Here is a 27162-nt window from a genome sequence, read left to right on the forward strand (position 1 = left end):
TGAGTAGTGTACTTAAGGGGCCACTTTATAGCTGACCACGAAGCCTCACAGTTTCGAAGAAGAGAGATATGATGGACTTGCTCCAGTTCATCCCACCTGTTCACCATGAATTTTTCAACTCCTTATCTGATGGAAGTCATAATGATGACAACCCAATAGTAAATCGAGAGTCAGAGGAAGAAGATGCTTAAAATAATAATATAAACATAAGAAAACCCTGAAATGATTTTGATTTTCCCTTTTTTATGTAGGCAAGTGTTTTTTATATTTTTTCTATGATATTATTCAATATTTTCAAAAAATCTTGATAAAAAATTCAGGTTTAAAATGAAGTATTGCTCTTATTTACTTAATGAAGTATTTCATTCATATTTTTTTTAAGCAAAAGTGGCATAAGTCAACATTTTACCTAATTTTGTTAATTTAATTAAGTTATTTTTTTTCCAATTGCAATGGAAATAGACCTTAACAGACAGGCCAATATTTTCTCTACTTGAAGATATGAACAAAAAAGATTTTTTTCTGTCCCAGATTTATGGTATCATTTCTAATGAATGTCTTAATTTCTCAAAACTAAGTAAAAGTGACTTATGCAACTTTTCCTTTCAGAGGCTCATTTATTCTCTTTGGTATTCAATGAGTGCTGCAACTGTGATACAAAATCAACAGTTGAATATACATTGAAGGAATAATCCTTCTAAATATGTTTTTTGATTATAAGAATGCAATAATTTTAAAATAAAATAGACTGATACCCATGGCGGACAGCAGATGATGAGTGACGGCCATCCTAAGTTGGTATGTTGAGTGAAGTCACAGCCATCCAGAGTAAATTAGGTTGACAGCAGTCAGTGTCATCCATTGGCTTTTTGACGATAGAAGTTGAAAGCTTTGTAGAATTGACACAGGCAGGCTTGAGATTTGAGATTGATTGCAGCCATCGATAATGTTTAACCCAATGTCGGCCTATATCTGACTCCATGAGAATGTGGCCTCAGGTCACATCCTAGTAGAAGTGCTTTCAGGTCTAAAGGCCGACAAAAATCTGTAAGGGAGAAATATGTACATTTGCTTCAACTCAGACTAAGGTTTTTGATGTAGATGTAATGGAATAATTTGTATAATATAATTAGTTACAACTATGCCATAAGTTAGTACGAGAATAAAAACAAATTTCTATAGGCAGCGTCAAAATCCTCGGTTGCGAATCCAGTTTTACATAGACTCAATTATTTTCTATGATCGTCCACAATCTTGATAAATTATCGAATCATCTTTAGATGATCAAAAATGCATTTTTGTTTTTAAATAGTCACAATTTAATATGTAAAGTACCAGAAATTGAAGGTGAAATTAGTTAAGGCCTATAAGACCCGGTTTCAAGGACACGTTTTCAATATTAATGAATCATTAAATCTATAGGTTTACTAGTCCATTAGATAATTCGTGTCCTAGAAAACGGGCCTATTTGAAATAAAATTAATTTTAGCAACTCATTAGTTTAGCTGAGTAGTGATCTAGTGATGGTGAAATTATCTACAGAGTTATAAAAAGTCATGAAGTGAACGCATTGTTTGTGTATTACAATAATCAATTGAAGTTATAAAATCATTACGGCTTTATTATTAAAATACAAACCTGATGATACAACAGAATATATTTCCTATATTCCAATTCATTTTCATGTTGCCTATTCTTCCAATTTACTTTGATTAATTGTGTTTTAATAAGAGCTGTGAATTAAAGGTGGAGCTGGCAATTTTGCTTTTACACTAGAAATTTCAGATCCGCGCATTAACAATAGATGTTTTCTTCTTTGAGTTTTCAGCAAGAGTTCAGCTAATAATAAGCAATTAGTAATATAATCTCCTTCCACTAAAAAGAATGTCAAAATCTACTCACAATCTCCAACCAACAAAATTGAAGTTTTCCAGATGTGTATTCGCTCTTAAATAGGGTGATGAGCCACCTGCCTCCCGCCTTGTTGGCCAAATCCTCTCTCATCAGCTTCACGCTCTTCTTGAAAAGAGCGAGAAGCCGCTCCCTTGGTTCCATCACTCTTCATTTGCTTGTATTGTATAACCTGAGAAAAACAATAGTTATCATGATAATAATATAATACTACTATCAAAAACAAAAATAAATGTACTGAAAAGCTTGCAAAACCAACGTTTTCTTGCAGGCTAAAGCCTTGTGTATACCAATGCGATTCGAATAACAGCACCGGCAATATTTCAACCATTTAACAGTCATCAGTCCAATGCTATTAAAACAATGACTTAATTTTCAATATTCCAATATAAATTGTTATTTTGAGTAAGGAATGTTCATTCAGACTGAATCATACTATAATAATTATTTCCAAACCTGAGGATACAACAGAATGACTATACTTCCAATTCACTATTGATTAAATCTGTTTTGTTGGGCTGTTCAAGCTCCGGAATTTTAATTTGGCTCTAAATTGCAGAAGTAAATCTTTTCTTGATGAGGAAGAGAGGAAAAGCATTCATAATCAATACATTAAGGAAAAGATGATCTACAGGCAGGAGGTGGACCTTGAGAAACGGGAGGCAAACATTAGTTCAATCAATCAGGCCAATAATAAATGTAAGGCTGCTTGGGACCTTGTAAGAAGTATTTCAGGACCTAGCAAGCAAAGTTTGAAGCCCAGAGTAAATCAGTGATTCATCAGGGTGAGCCCTGATAAATTCAATAATTTCCTGATACAGGAGGTGGGAAAAATTGTCAGTGCCCTACCAGAAATAGACAGATCACAGGTAGCTGCTGGCAGATTCTTTCAGCAACCCAGAGATGGGACCGAAGTAATGAAGGAATGGGAACCAGTAACACCAGAGGACATTATTCAAATGGTGAGTCACTTCAGAAATAAAAAGAATGCAGATATCTATGGTATGTCAGTTGACCTGTTGAAATCTATTATTGATGTCATTGCCCACCCTCTTAGTGTGGTGTTGAATGCATACCTTGGCAAAGGATATATCCCCACAGCCCTAAAACTGGCTATAACAGTGCCTATCTTCAAAAAAGGGGTGATCCTATAGCCCTGAAAAGCTACAGACCAATTTTAATTATTCACGCACTGGCCAAGATCTTTGAAGCCTTTATGAAGATTCAACTAATGGACTACTTTTTGAGAGCTATAACCTATTTTCAAGTGTGCAGCATGGATTTTGGCGCGGTAAATCAACAGTCACAGCTTTTTCCAAGCTGGTAGGTGACATCCTAGATGTGCTGGTAGATGACATCCTAGATGTTCTTTTGAAGAGGGGGACTCAGTGGCACTGGCTCTGGCAGACCTGAATGTGTCCCGCATGATATTCTGCTGGAAAAACTTGCAACATATGGAGTCGAAGGTCGGGTCCTTGCCACCCTTGGATCCTACCTGACTGACAGAAGGCAGATCCTTTTGCTGGAGGGAGTTATTGTTTATTGTTTTTGAAGGGACAGATTCAAGGATCCAAAGGTTCAAAGAACCCCACAAATCAACCGAAGCTTATTGTGTTCCCAAGTAGTATGTTAGTTAGGCGAACCAATTACAAGAACCAGGAGTTTTTCCCTATACTAATATCCCATTCATCACCTGGTTGCTTGTTGTAATCCAGTGTAATATGCTTGGCAGTCTCTTCAGAATGATTAGTCCTCGTGACCTTCATGAGTTCCACTCCTGGCCTTCATTGAGTGATGGTCTTCCTACCACTGAGGAAGGGGTGGCCAAGTTCTTCAAGGGCGCACGGCCACCCTTGACTCAGCCTCTTGACCTACATTTGTGCCTGGAGTTTTACCCATCTCTGGTCTCTTGGGTTTTTGTTTTTGCCCCTCCAAAACTCTGCAAGGTCAAAAGCTTCACCTCTCCCAAGAAGTTTTGCCTGAATGGCCGCCCTTCTTTGAGCAGTGGTGAGTTTTGGCCTCTCCATCCACAAACTCATGACCTACGTGAGTTCCACTCCTGGCCTTTTTGTAGGTCCTTCCGCTGAGAGAGGGGACGCCAAACTGCCTCTAGGGCGCCCGGCCACTCTCGACTCAGCCTCTTGACCCACATTTGTGCCTGGAGTTTCACCCATCTCTGGTCTCTTGGGATTTTCTTTTTGCCCCTCCGAAACACTGCAGGGTCAAAAGCCTCACCTCTCCCAAGAAGTTTTGCATGAATGGCCGCCCTTCTCTGAGCAGTGGTGAGTTTTGGCCTCTCCACCCACAAACTCGTGACCTACATGAGTTCCACTTCTTTGTAGGTCCTTCCGCTGAAGGAGGGATCACCAAATTGTCTCTAGGGCACCTGGTTACCATCGACTTAGCTTCTTGACCTACATTTGTGCCTGGAGTTTCACCCATCTCTAGTCTCTTGGGTTTTTCTTTTTGCCCCTCCGAAACTGCCCTGATGGGGCAGATCTCGTGGGTTTAAAGGCAAGGCAACTTCTGGAGTTGCCTTGGGTACGTCCCTTTTAGTCGCCTCCTATGACAAGCAGGGATACTATGGGTGAATTCTGGTTTTCAACACATTCTTGAGTACGATGTTCGAATCAAAGCTCCCCCAACCCACAGAGGGCTGGAGGGAGTCAACTCAGGTCCACTGGAGGTTCATAATGAGGTGCCACAAGCCACAAGGATCAGTGATTGGACCCCTCCTTTTTCTTATAATGGTCAATGATCTTGGTTTGCTGAGAGGCATCCTATTGTTTGCTGACGACACCACTATCTTAGCTAGAGGGAGATTACTAGTGTTGGCACAGAGGGCGGCTGCAGATATTTTTGGACAAGCCAAAAAGTGGTTCACCAATAATAAGCTGAGTCTAAATGAAGACAAGAGACTATCTGTAGCCTTGGTACAAACCAGCTCATCAATCGGACTGAGGTAGAGCTACTAGGATTCACACTGGATTCAAGACTCACCTGGGGTAGCCACACTAACAAGCTTTGTCTGAAGCTATCCACGGTAATATTTCTACTCAGGTATCTAAAGCATCTTATTTCTAGGAAGCATCTTATTAAGGTGTTTTTGCCTTGTTCCACAGCCATATTATTTATGGGCTGCAGAGGTGGGGACATGCGCCCGGATGTGATGATGTGCTTCTTCAACAGAAAAAGGCATTGAGAATTTTAGACTCAGAAGGATACCTTGATCACTGTCGGCCGATCTTCATCTGGATATCTATATGGTGTTCAACCAGTACATTCTGCCCTTGTTGCTACACATAAAAAGTCATTATCAATCAATGAAAAGAAGAGACGATAAGCATTCTTATAATACAATAGGAAAAGCTAAAATTGATGTAGGCCTACCCTTCTGCAGATTGAACAAGAAAAGAGACTGTTTCCCTGTAATGGAACAGAAGATCTTCAACGCGCTGCCAGACATGGTGAGGGATCTGGATGACAGAAGTTTTGGTGCAAGGATTAGAGCTTGGCTGCATGGGATGCCATTCTACTCTGTGGCTGAATACTTTGAAGCCGACCAGTCTTAAATTTAATACAAGTGATACAGAATCCGTCCGACCATCTCGATCTGTTGTTAAGCTTTAAAAACATTAATGTTTGTGTAAAAATTTTATAATCAACGACGACCAAATTAGGTCTGGATTCAAAGAGACGCCGTCCATCCAGGAAGCTGGTCAATGATGAAGGACAGAAGTATGAGTATGTATAAGTATAGCTGTGAATTAAATGTGGAGTTGGCAATTTTGCTTTTACACTAGAAATTTCAGATCTGCGAATGCACAATTAGATTATTTTTTTCTTTGAATTTTCAGCCAGAACTCAGCTAATAATAAGCAATTAGTAATATTTGTATCACCATCACCACTAAAAGGAATGCCAAATCTACTCACAATCTCCAACCAATAAAATTGATGGTGATGATTTGAGATTTCATCCAGGTTTGAGAGGGTGATCTGCCTTTCGCCTTGTTGGCCACATCTTCCCTCATTGGCTTGATGCCCTTCTTCAACAGCGAGAAGCTGCTCCTTTGTTTCAGTTCGCTCGCACTTTCATGTTCTTGTATAACCTGACAAACAAACAATAGTTATCATGATCATAGTATAATACTTCTATCAAAAACAAAATTAAAATTAATAGGCCTATATTTCTGGAGACTAAAGCCTTTTGAACACCACTGCGATTCACAAGACAGCAAAGGCAAGATTTCAATTACTTATCAGTCAACAGTCCAGTGTTATGACCATATGACTTCATTTCCAGTATGCATAGTTATGTAAAGTTAGGACAAAATTCTCGCCGGTGAGTCCCCCCTGTTATCTCAGTTATTATTGAAGATATTGACTCATTTTTTTTAATGAAAGAGGAAGAAAAAATAAAGCACGCTAGCCTATTTTGATAAAATTTAATTCGATTTTAATATTGGAAATAGCTGTTTCAAAACTAACCTTTTTTAAAGAAAGGACGATTCTAAATAGCCTAACTATATTTGTATCTCAACTATTTTTAAAGATATCGACTCAATTTTTTTAAAATAGAAGAAGAAAAAAAGGTGTCGGTTTTATAAATTTTATCTTCAAAGACTAATTAAAACATTAAAAAAACCAGTCTGAATTTCAGGGGCCTATTTCACAAAGGTACAAGTATTGTTACCAACCATGGTTACGAACAAGTACTTGTAGTTACAAGTTTACAAGTACTCACGTTTTACAAAAATTTATGATCTACAAGTTTACAATTTTACAAGTCTACAAGTACTTCAATAGTAAATATAACCTATTTTCATGATTATTTCCTTTTTTCATCCTTTATAAAGGTTACTTGTACTTTTCAATAATTACTTTGAAAATATTTGAAAGCAATATAATGTTTTTTGTACAGTCTACTTCATTTATTGTTGAATTTGTAACCTACACAGTATGTACTCTGTATATATATAGTAAATGTACTATATAATATATAGTATTACTATATAGTATTGTATACTATATATACTGTGTACTATATATACTATGGTATTTATACTAAAGTAGACATAGCCTATGAGGTAACACATTAATAACTATTTTGGAAATTTATTAAATTTAATTTCCTGATGCATATATTTCCAAAATAATGAATTTTAGAGGAATATAGGGCATTTTTGATTATTAGAAATATTTATTGAATATTTAGAATCATTTTAATGATCACTTGGGGATGTTTCACAGAGACAAGTTCTCACAGAGACAAGTAGTGTTTTTGAACGATATTAGTGTCACAGAGACAAGTTTCACAGGAGCAAGTATTTCTATAAATGGCAGTCTCACAGGAACAAGTTCCCACAGAGACAAGCAGTTTCATAGAGACAAGGTCTCCATCCAAAGTAGTAGCGCTATAAATGGCAGTCTCATAGAAGCAAGTTCCCACTGGAACAAGGTGTTTCACAGAAGCAAGGTCAGTGTCATAGAGACAAGGTAGCGAATGTAGGAAGAAGTTAGGCGTGTTGCCTACATCTGAACTTGAAGGAACTCCATTATTTGTTCTAGTAAATTGAATGTCTGCTGTTTTTTAATCATGCAGGTATATGATTATGATTGAAGGTTTATCATATAAGATAGGGATGGGTTGGTAACCTATTAGAATTAGATAGAAGATAACTTAAATAAATAAATAAATTGAGTTCTATGCAAATGTAATATATTTCTATCAAACTCCAAGATAACTATTCCAATATATCTAATACGTATATATATAACCTTCGACCCGAAAGAATAATCAATATGAATATGAAATGGAATATATAAAAGCCAAATAGCCTACCACTGACCTATTCATCACCGCTTCTAAAAAAGCACATGGCCAAAATGGTTTTTCATTATAATTCCTTCTTTCGTAATAAATTGTTTATGCTTTTGTACTCATGAGCGAAGCTCGGTCCCCGATATTATGAGCTAATCATCTCTTCTTTTTCCGAGCTGCGGTCTCGAATTGTAAATTCAAATTGATATAATATTAACTTCAGACAGTCACAGAGTAAAGCTGCGTCAACACCAATAGATTCTATAGATTCTATTAGATTGAACATAACTTATCATACACATGATGAACATATGTGTTTTTCATGTGCCGTTCAATCTATAATAATCTGTGAGGATCAAGTTATTAACATTTTGTTAATAACTTTGGTGTAAACGCAGCTTTAGATGCCAAGATTTATCATGGCGTTCCGAGTTACGGATGATAATGTCAATGAAAAACTTCATTTTCCTCATGAAATCTTTCCCATAAAAAATTTAACAGCTTGTTGTTCAACAAGCGTCTCTACATGTTACAAAATCAAAATCCCAGTGAAAAACAAAAAGTGCCACTTGATAATTCCCAAATCATCTTTTTAATCGTAGCTCTGATTCAACTGAGCAATAACTTTCTGAACTTACTGAGTTAATAAAGTAACATTTAAAATTATCATAAGCGCAATGGGACTTGGGATTCCATCAATTCAGAATAAGTATTATACCGGTATTCATTTTTACAGGATTGAAGTAGTGCAACATTTAGATTAGCACACCAATAGATTTTATTTGTAGCGGAGTGAGTTCATTACTTTCATATCAAAGTTCTACTTTTCCCTTTATGATATAGTATATTGACGACTACTGCAAAACAATGTCTGGTAGCCCTGGTAATGTAATGTATGGTTGATTGGAAGACTCCAACCAGCCTGATCAGATTTCTTAGTGGGGCCATTGGCAAACATTTTAAAAAAGCCCTGATATTATTACAATGACTTTATTCCTAGTAGTTAGCATTTCTAGTAGATGGCTGAATATTCTCGTTACCACATTGCAAAGGATGTTCAGTGAGGTCTACTGTTATCTGGACTACTAGAGTATTGTAACTCCTAATGTCAGATTGAGTAAGAGCTTGAAATTTATTCCTATCTAGTGTACTCCATGTTCAATAATCTGCCTTTATCTTATATTACAAGAAACTTGCCTCTGAATAAATTAAAAAACGCACTAAATGTAATTCTGAATGAAAATGCTTATTGTTCCGTAAATTAATTTTCAAATTGTTGAAAATGTGATATTCAGTGCTGTGAGTTTATAAATAGTTTGTCTTTTTTTCAATGTATGACTTAATTTATTCAATTGTACTGGGTGATGATAATTATGACTTGATAAGACTGATTTGATGAATGATTACACTATTCATAAGATGACTACTAAAATGTTATGAATTGAATTGCTCATTTATTGTATAACAGACTATAAGCTGAATTCTTTAGACAAGGCCTATTCGCCTAATCTACATCCAAATTGTTTGTATTTATCGGTCAATATATTTCTTATTCCTAGACGCCAGCTAAGAAAGGGGTTTCAATTTTCGTAGAATAAGCACGTAATTCAAAACTGTATGTTTTTCAAAAAATTTTGTGATTTCAAATTCAAATTTCGTTTATCACACACATAGGATATACGAGAATTAAGAATTAATGAGAAAGTGTCCCGGAATAAGGTTTATGATTTTTGTTCTTCTGTATTTATACTAAGTGACATATTTATCAGTGATGGCTCTTAAACTGTAGGTTTATTATTAAATAACGAGTTTGGAGCACCAGAAAGATGGGATTATATTTTATTATAATAAATATTCCAAATTACGTTTCCAACCCACAATTATTGTCTTATTGTCATGTCCTTAAAGTTACTGAAAACCATATCGTTTGGGACTAATCAAGGTTTATTTAGGGTGGTTTTAATTATTAGTTTATGTGTTACAAATGGTTCACCTAGATTTAGATGGCAATTGAAACATTATTGATCTAACTAAAGCATGATATTAGTGTCAAAGACAGAAATCTGCGTTTTAATTCATTATCATGTGAGAGAGAGAGAGAGAGAGATAGTGAGAGAGAGTGAGCCCGAAGGAAAGGGTATGTGTAAGAGAGTGATGTGGTTGAGTGGGAGTGACAGAGTTCGATATATTATATGCTATATGGTGGGTGAGGAATAATAGTGTGTCCCTTACGCTACACTCACAGATATATATATATATATATATATATATATATATATATATATATATATATATATAGTACATAAACCATATCCATAGATTTTGGAAGCGGCATGCTATCTTTTCAATCTTTTGAATCAGCATTATTTATTGTCTAAGGTTGGTGAAAGAAGTTTTCTGCATTCCATAACAACAATCTGCAGACTGACGTCTCGGGTATTAGAACCAAAAGGCCTTGCTTTATAGAACTATAAATAGACTACTCATTCAGTATTACAATGCCTTGCTTCCATGAAACAAAGCAAATGTTTCCCGTTAGGTACTTCTGGAAAGCCCGGTCAATTTGTCATCGGTGGTGTCCAGGTAGAACTACCCTGCTCATAGACTATGTTCACTGAAGCGTAAAACCAAAGTTAACCAAATGCTTCTATTTCTAAAAATTCTAGTGCCAGGTATAAAGTACTGCACTTTGGCGGCAGGAAATATTTAACATGTGTTTTCCATATTGTACCCTTCCTGAAAAAAATAGATTTTTGTTCAGTATTGTTTGCCTCCCCTCTACGAGGATGCTACCTGTGCGTTTGCGTTGCGAGTTCAATAGTTGACAAAACACATTCAGTCGACATGGAATTGGTCAAGGAAATCGTAACGCTCCGCAATACTACATTATATCATATTGACGATGGATTTTTCTATCGGGTGACCTCCAGCGAGCGACCAAACGCGTATCTATTTAAAATGTAATGTACGCGAGTGTGCAAGTCGCGCCTCAATGCCACTTCGTATGGCAAATAGACCTTTTGATAGTTTTCTTATCACTATTAATCATAATCATCTTCCCAACCCAACGTGCATATTGCAACGTTGTTCCAGGGAAACAACAGAGCCACGAGACATCTTTGATGAAGAGTGTGCCAAGTAAGTACCCATCATCATTATTATTTTCAAGTTCAAGTACGTATATGGAGTATTATATAAAATCTGACCGCATGTAATATACACTTATTATTAACATTTATAATAATCTCCATCAGAAGTTAAGTAATTCTTATTGTCCCAGTGAAATACGTTCCCTTAAAGTTTCTATTCCCTTCATATCTATTCTTCTATGAATATCACAAGGAATCATATTAATAAAAATCTAGTGCTTGATTTGATGTAATTCTTTCGATGTGGTGTAAGCTTTTGAGAAATAATTTGTAATTGTTAAAATGAATCGAGTCTAATTAATCACAGTTTATAAAGTTCTAATTTAAATGGGTAGATATAGTTAACATAAAAGCGCAGAGTGACTGGGTGGAAACGTCAAATTTTTTATTGTTCAACATACACACACATGATTTACATACATATAAAAACAAAATGATACACAATTTTTTTAGAACAATAATGCTCAAGGTAAAAACCTGTGAGGGGAGAAAAATCTAAATTTTCACATGAAAACGTCACTCGAGAATAATTATATCATCCGGCCTCACAACAGAGAGTCTTAGAGTCCTTGACTTAGAATAGTTAATCTCACAGTTGTACAGTCAGTGTGAGTGAGATTTTCTGCACATATCATGCGTGAATACGCCGGATGGACCGACTCGTATAATTTGAGAATGGTGATAATGATGAGGAAACATGATTCTGTTAAAAGGAATAGTCTCCATCTTCATTATGTTCTTAGGGATTTACTTGTGATCATGTTTCTATAATTTTATCAATTCGAAGATCAGCCTTCAAAAATTTAGGTCAACTTATACATTTCAACTCACGTTGCTACACGTTTCAACTTAGCAAAATGACAGAGGGAATTAGTATTATTATTCTCTAGAGCCCTGGAAATATTTCTGTTATTGTTCTTGGTACCTTATACAAAAGGGACTCCATAATACAAAAACAAATCAGTCCTTGCCGGACAAAGCTAGAGGAAGAAGAAAAAGAAGAAGAAGAAGAAGAAGAAGAAGAAGATGACAGGAGGAGAAGAAGAACAAGCGAGAAGAAGAAGATAATAGAAAAAGGAGACAGAAGAATAAGGAAGAAGAGGAAGAAGATGAACAATAATAATAAGAAAAAATATAGATAGGAGAAGATTATAACCGTTGAGTACACTATTTTATCTATAACCACTCTTTTGACGAAATGAAAACTTATAAATTACTGGTGGTACTCCCATACAGTAACAGTCAGGGGTGTATTCAAATACCGTTGGATAACATCTTTCCAATATTGTTCCATTCATCTAGAAGTATATAATCTGTTCTTTCTTACATTGATATCACTTATGTATAAGTTATTGCAGAATCAAAATTATTTTAAATTGACTGAACAATTAAAAGAAACATTGAAATAGTTATTTTGGAGTTTGGTAGGAATATTGATGGAACTCAATTTATTCATTAAAGGCAATCTACATAATTCTAATAGGTTCTGATAACACATAATGATAAAATAGGTGTTCAATGAATTAATGAAGCCTAACAACTTGAAATATATTTCAAATTATTTAAGATTAAATTGATTCTACCTCGGTGCAAGTCAGCTTTACATTTGTACATGTATCATTGTATTGAATTATTAAATATTTGATGATTTTGGTAAAACGACATTTTAATCCTGGACTAGTAGTTCTATGAACAGTAGACCTCGCGCAGTTATAAAACACAGCCTCGTCTCATACTGTCCATAAGAGTAAATCCTGTTTGTATGTTGTGTCGGCAAGATGTCGGTGTGAAAACAGCTAATGGCTGTTGGGGTTAGTGTATCAAAAATATGCTAACATCAAAATCTAATCTCCTCCAACTTACTGGCAACAGGTCAGACCGAGTTGAAAGCAGATAAAGGTCGAGAGAAAATACTATCTTTTCTTTTCGTTATTAATTGCATGCGTCATTGCATGCAATGAATAGTCATCACGACAGCTGATTTTTTACTAAGTTACATTGATATATTAATTGCATGCGTTATTGCATGCAATTAAAAATCCACTCAACAGCTGAATTATTATGGATGATTCTATTCTGATTTTTACTGTAATATTGGCGTTCGAAGGAGACTTTACCTATTGTATTAACCTTAAAATGCAACATTTTCAAAAAACCTTGAATATACGTCGAGGCACAATTTAAAAAGAAATATACCTGTCAAATTTCATGGTAATCTATTGCTGCGTTTCGCCGTAATTGCGGAACGAATAAACATAAAGAGAAATGCAAAGCCGTCGACTTGAATCTTAGAACTCATTTCGCTCGGTCAATAAATCGAAATTTTAAGAAACCACAAATATCCTGGATGAAAAGGGGAATCAATTGTTATGTATAGATTTGAATCTGAATGTCTAGGATCCACTAAACAGTCTACTAAATTCATAATTTTTTCTCCACAGGAGAAACGTTCAAAGCTGGCATCAAATGATGTCACCACATTATTAACATAATGTAAATTATATATTCATATATGTATGTCACGTGGATTGAAGGAGCGTTGTTTGTTGATTGAAGGAAGATTCTATTTTACTATTTAAATAAATCATAATGTAATTTACTTATCCACTTCGAGATTTACATAGTGATAGTGGGAAATGAAATGTATAACAAACACTTCAGTTGCTATGTAGGCCCACTGTATTGTATTCTGTAGTGTCTTATTTTTTACCAAAGTGATGAAGTATCAGAAAATACTATCATTCAGCATTGTTATGTATTATTTTCAATGTCATTTTTTCTGTTTCTTTTCAATAATTTAAAATTTGTTATTATTTTAAATAAGTAGATAACTTAACTATTGTTTGTTTTTAATCATATTATTTGTATTTATTTCTTCGTATTGTTATAATACTTGAGAGTTGAGTGTAAGAGAGGGTCGACTGCGCCCTAACTTCGCTTTCTAAGAAAAATAAAGGCAGTCATTCTATTCTATTCATGTCACCATAATATATATGTATATGTATTAAAAAACAGACGCTTTCTAAGAAAAATAAAGGCAGTCATTCTATCCTATTCATGTCACCATAATATATATGTATATATATTAAAAAACAGATGACATCCAATTTATTAGAGCAAATGGAATGCCTTCATCTTCATGTGTAGGCAACACACCACACCAACCTTGTTCCTGTGAGACTGACCTTGTCTCTGTGACACTACACTTGTTCGAATGGGACTCTACCCCTCTTCTTGTTCCACTGACACTACTTGTTCCAGTGAGACAGACCTTGTCTCTGTGAGACTCACCTTGTCTCTGTGAGACTCACCTTGTCTCTGTGAGACTCACCTTGTCTCTGTGAGACTCACCTTGTCTCTGTGGGAACTTGTTCCTGTGAGACTGCCATTTATAAAACTATTTGTTCCTATGAAACTTGTCTCTGTGACACTAATATCGTTCAAAACACTACTTGTCTCTGTGAGAACTTGTCTCTGTGATACGGACCCGATCACTTGTAAATCCTTTACATAGCTTTCCACTTCAGTATAAATTTCATTGTTACGAACAAGTAATTTCGACAAAAATTGTTGGCTACAATGAAAATCTTTGTGAAACACTTGTTCGTAACAAGCAAATCACTTGTAAACTTGTAGAAATTTATTGTAACTACAAGTTTACAATATTCTGCTTTTGTGAAACGCTAGTAATCAGCTGTTCTCCAAAACCATGGTTGGCAACAAGACTTGTAACCTACTTGTGCCTTTGTGAAACGGGCCCCTGAATTGAGACTCAACCAACGAGCTAAAAATATAGTAAACTAGCCGTCAGGCTCGCTTCGCTTGCCATATCCGTCTAGCCAGGGGGCTCCGCCCCCTGGACCACCGTCTGGATCGTTCAGGATCAGGAATGAGAACAGCAGGCTTGCTTCGCTCACCTGCATTTTTCATTTGAGCATTTTTATCATATGTTAGGAGAATCCAGTCGGGGGTCAAGACTAAACGTCTTGCTAAACGGATATGGCGAGCGAAGGGAGCCTGACGGCCAGTAATATAATATTCCCAGGATTGAAGTAGCAGTGCCCAATCAATTTTTCTGCGATAAATGCATATAAATCTTCAACTTGGTGCCAACCTAACAAAGTCAACTCAACTTAATGCCAACCTGACAAAATTATTAATTTAGTTGCCAGTTAACAACTGTTTCGAAGAGGTACTCTATCTAGATTATAGTTCTATAGTAACATATGATATGGAAATTCCAATTATAATTAAAAGATTGGGAGAAGAAGAATATACATGCTAAAAGACGAACTTTAAACCCTTAAAAACAACCCTTAGAGTTAAAATATTGCCAAAAGATTTCTTAGTGCGCCTCTAAAGGGCCAACTGAACATACCTACCAAATTTGAACGTTTTTGGTCTGGTAGATTTTTAGTTCTGCGAGTGAGTGAGTGAGTGAGTCAGTCAGTCAGTGAGTGCCATTTTGCTTTTATATATAATTATAGACTATAGAGTGGCTGAGTGGCCGCTATTCCTGTTACGAATTGAACATGGGCAGCCATGACAGAGAGAGGCAAGAAGCGGCGGAAAATTTGAATGGCCCTATTGATATAATGGAAACTTGCATAAAAGACAAGGTGCAAATTAGTTATATTCAATAAATACTACATTGAATTTTTATTGAGCTTTTTAAATATATGTAATACAGTTGTTATGCATCCATAAAATTGATTGTTTGAATTGCTTTACTTGAAGCCTTGGTGAAATTAATGAAGCCCAAGTTACAGTGTTGAAAACCTGATTTTGAACTTTTAAATGTTATCTAAATTTGGGAGAGAAATAGTACAAGAAGTAACCTTAGTTTTTCTCTCCCAATCAGTGTTTCTTTGTAAAAAATATAAATAAATAAAAATAATACTGCTTAGCCGTACAAGTGCTCTACTAATTTGAATTGCCATACCGTAGCTGCAAAATTATGATTTTAGAAATTGGATTATTTTGTATGCTATTTTGAGTAGGGAATTCGAAAAAAACTAGTTTATGAAGACGTTTCTTTGATATCAGATTACGGTACTTATCTACATTATCTCTAAGTTCAAAACAAGAAGGCAAAGTATGATAGTCAAAAAAATAATCAAGTAAGGCCGGTATTATACGGTAATATTTTTGTCATATGCAGATCATATGAAATAAGTTGTACGAAATCATATTTTCATCTTTTTCATGTTACCGTCTAATACTATTACTATTTAATACCGGCCTAACATGATCATATAATATAAGCTGATGTCTATAGTTCATTCCAGTCAAGTTTGCAATACCATCATCATCATAAATATAATAATTAGTCATAGAAATCAATTTAATTCACAAAAACACACCTATTCCTGCAGTGGCAGACTGGCTCTTCTTGAAATCTTGCCTCTCTCTGTCATGGCTGCCCTTAGTTGGCCGTGTAACACGCTGAAAGCACACCAACAGCCGCTCTATGGTTTACTGTAGGGAACTATAAATACCAGGTACGCGCAGTCGCCATTTTGAGTCACAGAAGAAGGAGCCAAATTCAAATTATATTCGTATACGCTATGTTGTATGGTTTTGGACAGAATTTACATTGACATCACTGAACAACTGAAGTGGCTCATAAATTGATGAGAATATTTTTCCAACAAGGATACATTCAAGAAATGAACGTATTGTTCTGAACAAAATTAAATTATTTATATTTAATAAAAGAAAACCCGATACAGTACCGTACAAAACTATTCCAGCTGTAGTCCTTCAACTATGTGCCTCAACATTATTAGTTTTCGAAAGGCACAGTCTTCAGAAAAAAGTTTCTATCAATCATATTAATAGTCTACTCACTACTGTATGGATTATTATTAGATGTAAAAATTACCAATACCACAGTAGGCCAGTAAATAATTATTCACATCAATCCGATTTTGGATGAGAAAAAGTTATAGGCCTAGGTTATAATACTACCTTTGACTATAGAAAGATAGCTTTGAAAGAAACTATAGCTTGCACAAGCTTGAAAGACTCGCCATTACAAGTGTATTGTAATAGTGAGTCTTCTTAGCCACTAGGATTGGTATTTTTTGAAGACAATATTAATATTCATTATAGAGTTCATGATATCAAGGAGAATTTGTAAGTAAGCCTATAAACTAGTGATAATATTGTAAACCAAGCTACTGCTCAGCTTCAACACTTACGTATATTAGGTACCTTATAATAGGTATGGTAGCCTACAGTTTGTAAGTTCACATTATAATTGTCAATTATTAATGTAATATTGTTTTTAGATAATCAATTAGTAAAATAGAAAATGCTTTCTATGTAGAGTAATAATAAATCTGAAGCCAAATTGCCTTTATTTTTTCATCTGTCGGAAATCTAAACAAGCGAAACCCTTATTAAATCTGTTTTATTGGCACAATTTATTGCCGAGCACCCTACCATAATGAATTAGAATTATTAAAATTATCAAAATATAATCACCACTGTCAAAGCAAAGCAATACTAGCCGTTGAAACAAATGCTATGCTATGACTCAAAATGGCGACTGCGTGTACCCAGTCTTTATAGCTCCTTAGTTTACTGTATGGTTACTCTATGGTTACGATGTGTGACGTCACTGTTGTGACGTCAAGGTGGGCCAATTTGGCAGTAGATGTTGGCTTCAGAGGCTAGACTTCCCAGCGTGTCTATTCTATAACTGGTCTAAGGTTGAGTCCAACGAGCTAAAATTAATATAGTAAACCCATTGATATATATAGTTAGATGACTAAACTATATCTTCAAGCGTTTGGAAGGATGATGCCTCCTTCATTTCTCTTCGCCATTGAATATCGGGCAAGAAGTCAGGCGCCCAGACAGACTTATATGGAAAAACATTGACTTTCATTGTGTTATATCTTTTGACATACTTGATGGATTTCAATATAATTTTTTTCAACTTTTCGTCATTCCCATTACCATATGATACAATGATTTGTTCATTGAACATTATTTTTAACTTGACCAAACATCTAATTTAGTGAACCTCCCTCACTACAGATTTTGATCCATTCTATTAGCAAATGAATCTCATTTTTACAATATTTTCCTATTACCATGTATTTAGGATAAGGAAAATAAAACATTTATTATAGATTGCTAATATTACCGTATATTTTATTAGATGGCAAATAATAATAAATTAACTGTTATCACAATATCTCGTGAAACTGTTTCCATTTGTTTTGTAACTAAAGTAAAGGTACCTAACTATACTCTATACTCCTATATTTAATATAAGATAATAAATAACTACATATTATAAGAATGGGAAAAATAAAACAATAGCAATGATGTAGAATTTATAGACAATTTTAGCAAATAACATTTTTTATAATACAAATTTAACATACTATATTTTCATAGTTCACAAAATTTATTTATTTATTTATGTATACATTGATACATAGGTTACAATATCATTCTCAATTATGAATGATTGGGAAAGGAGCAACAGGTTTAAAGCCCAAAACTGTTCCTTTCCCAAATTTAGATAGAAATTGTCCAAAAATAGGTTGTTTACATTATAATATTACAAATATTGCAATATAAGACAAATTAATGGAATGGAATATGGATAACTATATTGGATCTATGGAAATAAAATATTTATTATAATATTACCGAATCTTATATTTTATTACTTGACAAATAATGATAATGAATCAACCTAAGCACAATATTCCTTGAAACGATCATCTGGCACTAAGCTTAGCCTGCATGAAACATGACCGATGAAAATATAAAAATACTGTATGAAAAGAAATATTTTTATCTGGCGCATGCAGATTCGTACATCCATAAGCACTGCATGAAACTACCATACTTAGAATATTTTTTATTGCTTCAATAAAAAAATATTATCATTTGAAAAGGGCTCTTTTTCTACACAGCGAATACAAATACCCGACTTCTTGCCCAAAATTTCTGGTAGCTTCACTAGCGCAGTGGCATCATAGCGGACTTCACTCTTCTTAATCTTTATTCTCTATATCAATGGTTGAGTTCAAAGCCACTGATCAGTGAGTGAACGAAGAGATCGGTGTGAACGTGGCTCTGAACAATCCACTGTTTTGTCGTTGAACGATGCATAGACTCACATGCAGCGCTAGATTATTTGGAATTGAAATCAGCCATCAAGAGGACAGCCTGGAAGATTATTACATACTAAAAATCTTGAAGATTTTTGTGATCTATAATATTACAAAAAATATATATTATATAATATCTAGTGCTAAAATTCCTCAATGGAACCTTTAATTTCAAGTAAGAGCATTGGGAAGGCATAGGTATTGTGCGTTTATACCTCTTCAAGGTCTTTTGTCTAACTGATAAGAAAAAAAATACTTCATATCCAGTTCGTTCACTGATCAGTTAATTGTACTTTACCACTGATGGAAAAGAACGTAAATATAGTAGCTGAACGTAAACAGACATGGCTGAATATGAGGTTGTTTACAAATGATGGACTCCATTATAATGTATTTGGGAGCAGAGAAATGCATGATTACATAAATTGAATAACATTTAAAATATTTTACAAAGCATTTAAAACTACTTCAATCACCTGATGGTTTTCCATTTTAATTGATTACAATGAAATAGGTTAAGTTCTAGTTTTGTTTACAAAATATGATCAACAGGGGAAACATCTGTCAGTCATGACTCATGAGCAACTGTTCAGCCACAGAATACACACAAAATGGAAGGTATCAATATAACCAAGATTTGAGTGCACCAGGACCACAACACATGACTGCATCATCTTGTTAGAAATTAAAACTACTGCTGTATTCACTGAACTCTATACTAACTGGAATGGACTAGCAACACAAAGAAAGTGAGGCAGCTGGTAAAGATAGGCAACCCGCATTGCTGTGGGATTCGTCATTTTGTAACACATTGGCTCTTATGGAAAAATGCATTGTACAGTTTCAATTTCTATTTTATTTCTATATTGTATGTCTTATTCCATGGAAGCGTTATTTTTCCTTTATTAAGCAGTTCATTGTTAACTTTTTGAGAGCAAAAATAATGAAATAGGTTGAATATGAATAAAGAAAAGATTTTTTCATTTGTGACTGCAGTAGTTTTAGTATTGTCAACTTTTCACAAGCAAGCAAAGAATAACTTTGGGCCAGATTTCAGAGAAGCGTATCATTTATTAATTTTTATTTATTTAACAAGGACAAATATAAACTGTCATGAAATGATTGGGAATGAAAAAAAGGCTCATAGTCCTTATTATTCCAATCCCGAATTTTGTTCATACACAGTCCAAAGGAGGGCTGATTTTAATTGAAACTATTAAAAACAGTCTTATGTTTATTTTGATATGATATACTATTGTTTTTTTGGATTATATGATTAATTGTTATTGTTAAAGGAAAGATTTATGATTTATTGTTTAAGGAAATATCTCAATTTAATAATATAGGCCTACTTACAGCAGGCTATGAATGTAGAATTATGTAGATGTGCATTGGTGTAATTTCAAATCATGTAAGAGTGGGAGTTTCAGAAATGAAGCAAATAACGAAGAAACATTTTATTATATTATATGACTATGATAAGCAAACAGTAAAATATGCTACAAAATTACCAGAGTAAAATGAACAATTTGAAATTAAAAGGTTTCAAAAATTAATTACAATTCAGCTGATAACAATCTCATATTTTTACAATAAAAGTAGGTGAATAAAATGAATTATGTGGACTCATGATGATTCAATAACACAGGATTATGGAATATGTAATGATAACAATATACTAGGCATTCTGATAACATTTCAAATCATGTAAGTGTGGGAGTTTCAGAAATGATGCAAAGAAATCTATGAAGAAACGTTTATATTAATTGTATTATAATTATGACCATATGATAAGCAAACAGTAAAATATGCTAATTAATTATTATAATATTGTAAATTGAACAATTATTTATTTAAAAGGGAAAGGTTTCAAAAATCAATCACAATTCAGCTGATAGCAATATCATATTTTTCAAAATAAAAGTAGGTACCTAAAATAAATGTCATCTCATGATAATAACACAGAATTATTAATCATTTTTTGTATTTATTCTTTTTTGAATAAGGATTAATTTGTTCTTCAACTATGTTTCTTTATTTTAGATGCTATAAAGTAGGTCTAAATTTTCAATTAGCATAGAAACTATCACCATATACTAAGAATATAACCAAATTTGTTGTTTTATTTTTGGTAAAATAAACTGATCAATATAGAAAAAATATTGAAAATGTATGTAAAACAAAAAGGTTTCTTCAAATTAATCAATAGACTAAAAATGTTTGACTTAACTGTGAAATGGTATTTTATTTCCTTTAACATGCCCATTCTTGCATCCAAATGCAACACAATACATCACCATTTCACGGTCATATTTTTATTCAATTCTACGCATTTTATAACAAATACATCACAATATTTAAGAGAAAAGGTTGTGATCTAATACTGATAGCCCTAATACTGATTCAACTCCGTTTTTCAACTTTAAAAATGAATAATCGTACTCAAGAGCTGCAACAGCCTGCTTTAATGTATGAGTACGAGAGAGAAGGGAGTCCCACACGGTAGGCCTGTCTCACTCACTCCGCCTTACACACTTTTGGCTGTAGCTTAGCATTGGAAAGCCCGTTCCAGTTAGTATAGAGTTCACTGGCTGTATTACAATGCTACACTTTCTTTCAAGATGGCAGATTATGGCGTCAAGATACTAGCCAACTTTTCATCCTGTGATCACTAATCTGTGATCAGGTTTTTTACTGAACGTAAAAAACCCCGATGGAATTGATCAGTGGCTTTGAACTCAACCATTCAATGGCGACGAGAAATGAAGGAGGCATCATCCTTCCAAACACTTGAAGATATAGCTTAGTCATCTAACTATATTTATCAATGGGTCTACTATATTAATTTTAGCTCATTGGACTCAACCTTAGACCAGTTATAGAATAGACATGCTGGGAAGTCTAGCCTCTGAAGCCAACATCTACTGCCAAATTGGCCCACCTTGACATCACAGCAGTGACGTCACACATCATATTGAAAACTTTCAGATTGTGTCTATTTCAGATTCATGGTGTTTTTAGGTTATTTCTAGCTACGGGCAAAAACGATCTATGTTAATTTATGATGTGTTATGTGATATCGGCTTCAAAGTTATAATTTGTTTTGAAAATAATAAGGTACGGTAGACTACAAAACTAATTTATTGTCATGCTGCAATGAGTTCACTTACATCATAACCAAGGATAATATAACAGTTACAACTTGCACTATTAATGTGTATAAATTTCAACTTACACATGAAAAGATATTCCACTTTTTTTCCTAAAAATTTTAGTGCAATTATATGCTGCACAGGAGATTACCATTTTCATTATGTAATAATAATTACATAAATAATTGATAATCTGCTATGGAAAACAAGCTATGTTTAACAACAATGCATTGTTTAACAATAATGTCTATACAATGCGTGACGTCACTGTTGTGACATCAAGGTGGGCGAATTTGGCAGTAGATGTTGGCTTCATCGACTTTTAGTATGAATATACAATTGGCCGTGTCTATTCTATAACTGGTCTAAGGACTCAACAATGAAGAATGAGGTTATGTTAACGATGAAGTATGAAAACTATGAATAACACAGCTGACTGAGATATGGCCTAATTGAAGATTTTAAAATAAGTGATTGCTCGAATGAATGTAGGCATCAATTCAACTTCTTTGAAAGTGTTTCAAGAGTAACTGCAGGCAAGCTTGGACATTGAAATACAATAAAATTGATTACTAATTTATAAATTGAAAAGAAATGAGATATTATTCTGGGAAGTTTTCATTAATTATTTAACATAAGAGTTTCTAAAGCTGACCCTGAAACACAACAGAAATTTGTATTTTTTTTTTAATGACCAAGAATTGAATTGTTCATTATATTTGTATTTTTAATAATTCTTGGTAACTTCAAATTTGTTGTATTTTATGTTCTATTTGAGGACGATTCCAACTAACAAGTCTCAAGTCATTTACATATAAATATTAATTAGGATGATTGATTAGAACTGAACATTGAGATGGGATTCAAGAAGTAGAATAGAAGAGGTTTTTCAAAAGGTAGAGATGAGAATTCTTGAAGTATTTGTAGAAAGAACTTTGAGGTTCAGTACTATAGTGAGGTCCACGTTATAATGGCAGTGTAGGAAGATACATGAAAAGATCTCAGCCTTGCCACCCAAACAGCTGATACTGGTATATCTGATTAAATTAACTGTTCATTATTGTTGAAAATAGTTGATCATATTTTATATTTTATTTGTCAAGAAAATATATTTTTTAAGGATGTAATAATAAATTTTCATGATTGAGATATAATATTTTGTCAATTAGTTGAATCTCTACTTTGTTGATAAACGATGTGGCAACATCACAATTCGTGAAAGAGATAGCACAATCTGCTTTGTTGATCAATAGACAAGGATAGCAACTTGCAAATCACACACTGCCATTATATCATGGACCTTTGTCAAGAAAATATATTTTTCAAGGATCTAATAATAAATTTTCATGATTGAGATAGAATATTTTGTCAATTAGTTGAATTTCTACTTTGTTGAAGATTATGATCTAAATGCTGTAGATTGGGATCCATTATATAATACTGCTGATGTTGATGTGGCAGTTGAATTCCTTTACACTAAATTGAGGAATGTAATTGATATACATATTCCTAAGTGTAGGATGCGGAATTGTAAATCAAACTACCCTCATTGGTACACATGGGATATTATAAGGGATTTAAAGATAAAAGATAAATATGCCAAAAAGAGAAAGATTTCAAGGTATTATGATGAAATGTTCAAAACATTATGGAAAAATGTTAAAATTGAGAATTAGTCAAGCTTATTCTGATTATTTACATAGGGGTTGAATCTGCAATGGATGGAGATATAGAATACTTCTGGAGTTATGTAAATAATAAGTGTAAGGGTTCCCAAAATCAACAGACTTTCAAATTTAAAGATAAAGAGTATTATGGTACACAAATTCCTAATGCCTTTGCCGATTATTTTTCCTCGGTTTATGATAAGCAGAATACCTGTAGGAATGCTCAAATCAATGATGGGCCTTCAAACTCTATTTTTTTCTCAAGATCTAGGGACATTCTGTGAGTATGATCCAATAACTGAGGAAGAGATAAAAAACTCTATTAAAAGCCTGAAGCCAAGGAGCTCCAGTGGGCCTGATGGTATTCCTCCATACCTTATCAAAGGGGGTATGGACTTGTTGATTGGACCTTTAAAAATAATTTTCAATTTAGCTTTAAAAACAGGTACTTTCCCTGATGCTTGGAAACGTTCCAGAGTGACTCCCATCCACAAATCAGGTAATAGCAATTTGATTCAGAACTATCATCCAATTTCAATCCTCAATTCACTGGCAAAGGTGTTTGAGAAGATTATTTCCAAAAGGGTTCAAGGCGAAGTCGGTACTAAGATTTCCGTCTTCCAACATGGCCTCCTAAAGGGGAGGTCCACCATCTCAAATTTACTATGCTTCACAGATGAATTATCTCAAATTCTGGATAGAGGGGTAGAGTGGACACAATTTATGTAGACTTCACCAAAGCATTTGATAAACTGAGTCACAATATATTGATCCAAAAGTTGCATAAAATTGGACCAGTTCACAGCTCATCAAATTGTTGGATAATTACCTTTATGGGAGGAAACAATGTATTTCTATCAATGGGCAGGAGTCTGATTATTATTGCACCTACACAGGAGTACCCCAGGGATCAAACCTTGGTCCATTATTGTTTGTTTGTTTTATCAATGATCTGCCTGATGTCTTTTTACATTCTAAATGCTTGCTGTTTGCGGATGATGTAAAAGTGTACCGTGAGATACAGCATTCAGATGACTGCTTGCTACTCCAGTAGGACATAGATAAGTTGCAGGTCTGGTGCACGAACAACAAGTTGGCTGTTAACATAGATAAGTGTAAAGTGATCTCGTTCACTAGGCAGAGGGGTATTGTCAGTGATGGGTACATGATGAACCAAAATGAGCTGGAAAGAGTCTCCAAAATGAAAGATTTGGGAGTAATATTTGACTCTGAACTTAGATTTTCAGATCACGTGGATGGGCTAATAAGTAAATCTAGTCAGCTAATGGGTTTTATCATGAGAACTTGTGTTGATTTCACTAGTGAGAATACACCAATATTCCTGTTCAAAGTTATAATTCGCAGTATTCTTGAATATATAGCAATTGTTTGGAATCCCTATGTCAACATAACTTCTAGTCAACTGGAGTCAGTGCAGAACAAATTTCTTTGTCTCCTGTACTACAATAAATTTAAAATCTGGTTTCCATATGAACGACCCAATAGTGAATTGAGAGAGCTGTTCAGGGTTCCTTCGCTCAAATGTAGACGTGATCTGATTTCTCTTCTGTTTCTGCATTCATTATTGCATGATGGGATTGATTGCAGTCATCTTTCCAACCTGATCAAGTTGCATGTGCCTTCAACAACACATCCAAGAAGACATTGTTTGTTCTCTGTTGATAGGTGCCATACCATGGTAGGGTACTTTTCTCCAATTAACAAAACAACTAGATTGTATAATATGTACAGTAAGGATTTTGACATATTTCATGATGGTCAGTCTAGTTTTAAACGTAGATGTGAAAACCTTCTGAATAATGTGTGCATGTAACTCTCTTGTGGACGGGGATATTAATCCACTTATCAGCATGATAGTTTGCAGACTCAATTTAAAAAGAATAATTTGCATCATCACTCGGGCTTTGTTGTCATATCATAATTGTCATCTTCATTGTAGTTATCACATTATTATGGTCGGCATAATCATCATTGTTCATCGTCTTAGTCATCATCTTCATCATCATTAATTAACACATCTCCTGCTTTTCCATAGTAGCTTGATGAACATTTGTTATTTTTTTCACTTTGAAACTTTTTTTTTCAGTTATGTGTCTGGTGATTGAATTTATTTGTAGTATTGGGTTTGTTGCAGTTGTGGTGGTTTTTGTTAGTATGTTACTGATACATTTTGAGTAATGCTTTTCTTTTTCATATTTCTTTAATAGTAAGTTTTGGTTCAATCACTTTATTATTACTTTTATATGATGGTTTAATTATATAATTTGATACTTATGCACTCATCAGCATCATTAATTTGCACCATCACTTGATTTAATTAGTTCAATAGTATAATAGTTTAATTACTTTATTACTATTTTAATATTATAGTTTATTTATGTAATTAATTATGCATGAGAATTCTCATGATAATATTATAATTTATAGTAATTTGACATTATTATGATTTGAGTTAAGGAGGCAGTTGTGGGTTTTGATCTGTTGTCTCTGAAGAGATATTGTAAAATAAATAAATAAATAAATTGAAGTTTGTAAAGAATTAAATGAAAAAAAAACATTTAAATGAATATTGAACTCTTCAATCAGTAATCGAACAAGTGGAAAACGGAATCTTTCTCATCGAGCAATTACAAAAACAGATGACACATTTTAGCATGCTTCAAATATGTGACCATTAGAATAGAGAATCAACTCTATAACTCTACAACTCTATGGTGCTATTAAAAACATTATAGGTTAGGCAAAGTTCAATATTTGTTATTAATATTAATAATATTAAATTTATTATTCAGTTATTGACGCCTAATTTTACTTCCTCTTTTATTAAGAAAAAATTGAGTCAATATTTAAAAAATGGTTAAGGATACAAATATAATTTAGAGTTGTCCTTTCTTCAAAATAAGGTTAGTTTTGAAACAACTATTTCTAATATTAAAATTGAATTAAATTGTATAAAAATATGCAATGGGCTAACTTTTTCAATATCAGTATTTATCCTTGTCAAGTTAAGGGTTGAATGATTAAATATTACTTACACAGACGAGTACTGAATCTTCCTAACCAACAATCTTTTTACAAACGCGCAACGCCATGCGGCCTTATGAGGCTAACATATCTTGTCACAAAAAGAGGGAATTCGAGAAGTCCAAATTCCGAATAATAGTAGGTAATAAATTTAATCAAAGGTACGTACTCCAAAACTCCAATTTTCTTTCCTCTGGAATGTTTGTTTGTCACTTCAGTAATTAGTACCGTATTCATCTTCAGCCTCTTCTCCCCAAGAGCCACAAGCACAGGCACT

General features: G+C 33.9%; 1 long non-coding RNA gene across 2 annotated transcripts; it reads right to left on the minus strand.

The window, feature by feature from the left end:
- LOC120352704 lies at positions 1 to 27162 on the minus strand. Of its 2 annotated transcripts, none has more exons than XR_005572037.1 (4): positions 27055 to 27162; positions 5847 to 6022; positions 1903 to 2083; positions 1 to 1045 (listed from the first exon to the last, which is right to left on the minus strand). It is a non-coding gene; the product is annotated as an uncharacterized LOC120352704 (long non-coding RNA). The 2 variants fall into 2 exon arrangements; XR_005572038.1 differs by having other exon boundaries at positions 26897 to 27151.

Source organism: Nilaparvata lugens, chromosome 8 (genome assembly GCF_014356525.2).
Source record: "Nilaparvata lugens isolate BPH chromosome 8, ASM1435652v1, whole genome shotgun sequence".
Classification (NCBI taxonomy): Eukaryota; Metazoa; Arthropoda; class Insecta; order Hemiptera; family Delphacidae; genus Nilaparvata; species Nilaparvata lugens.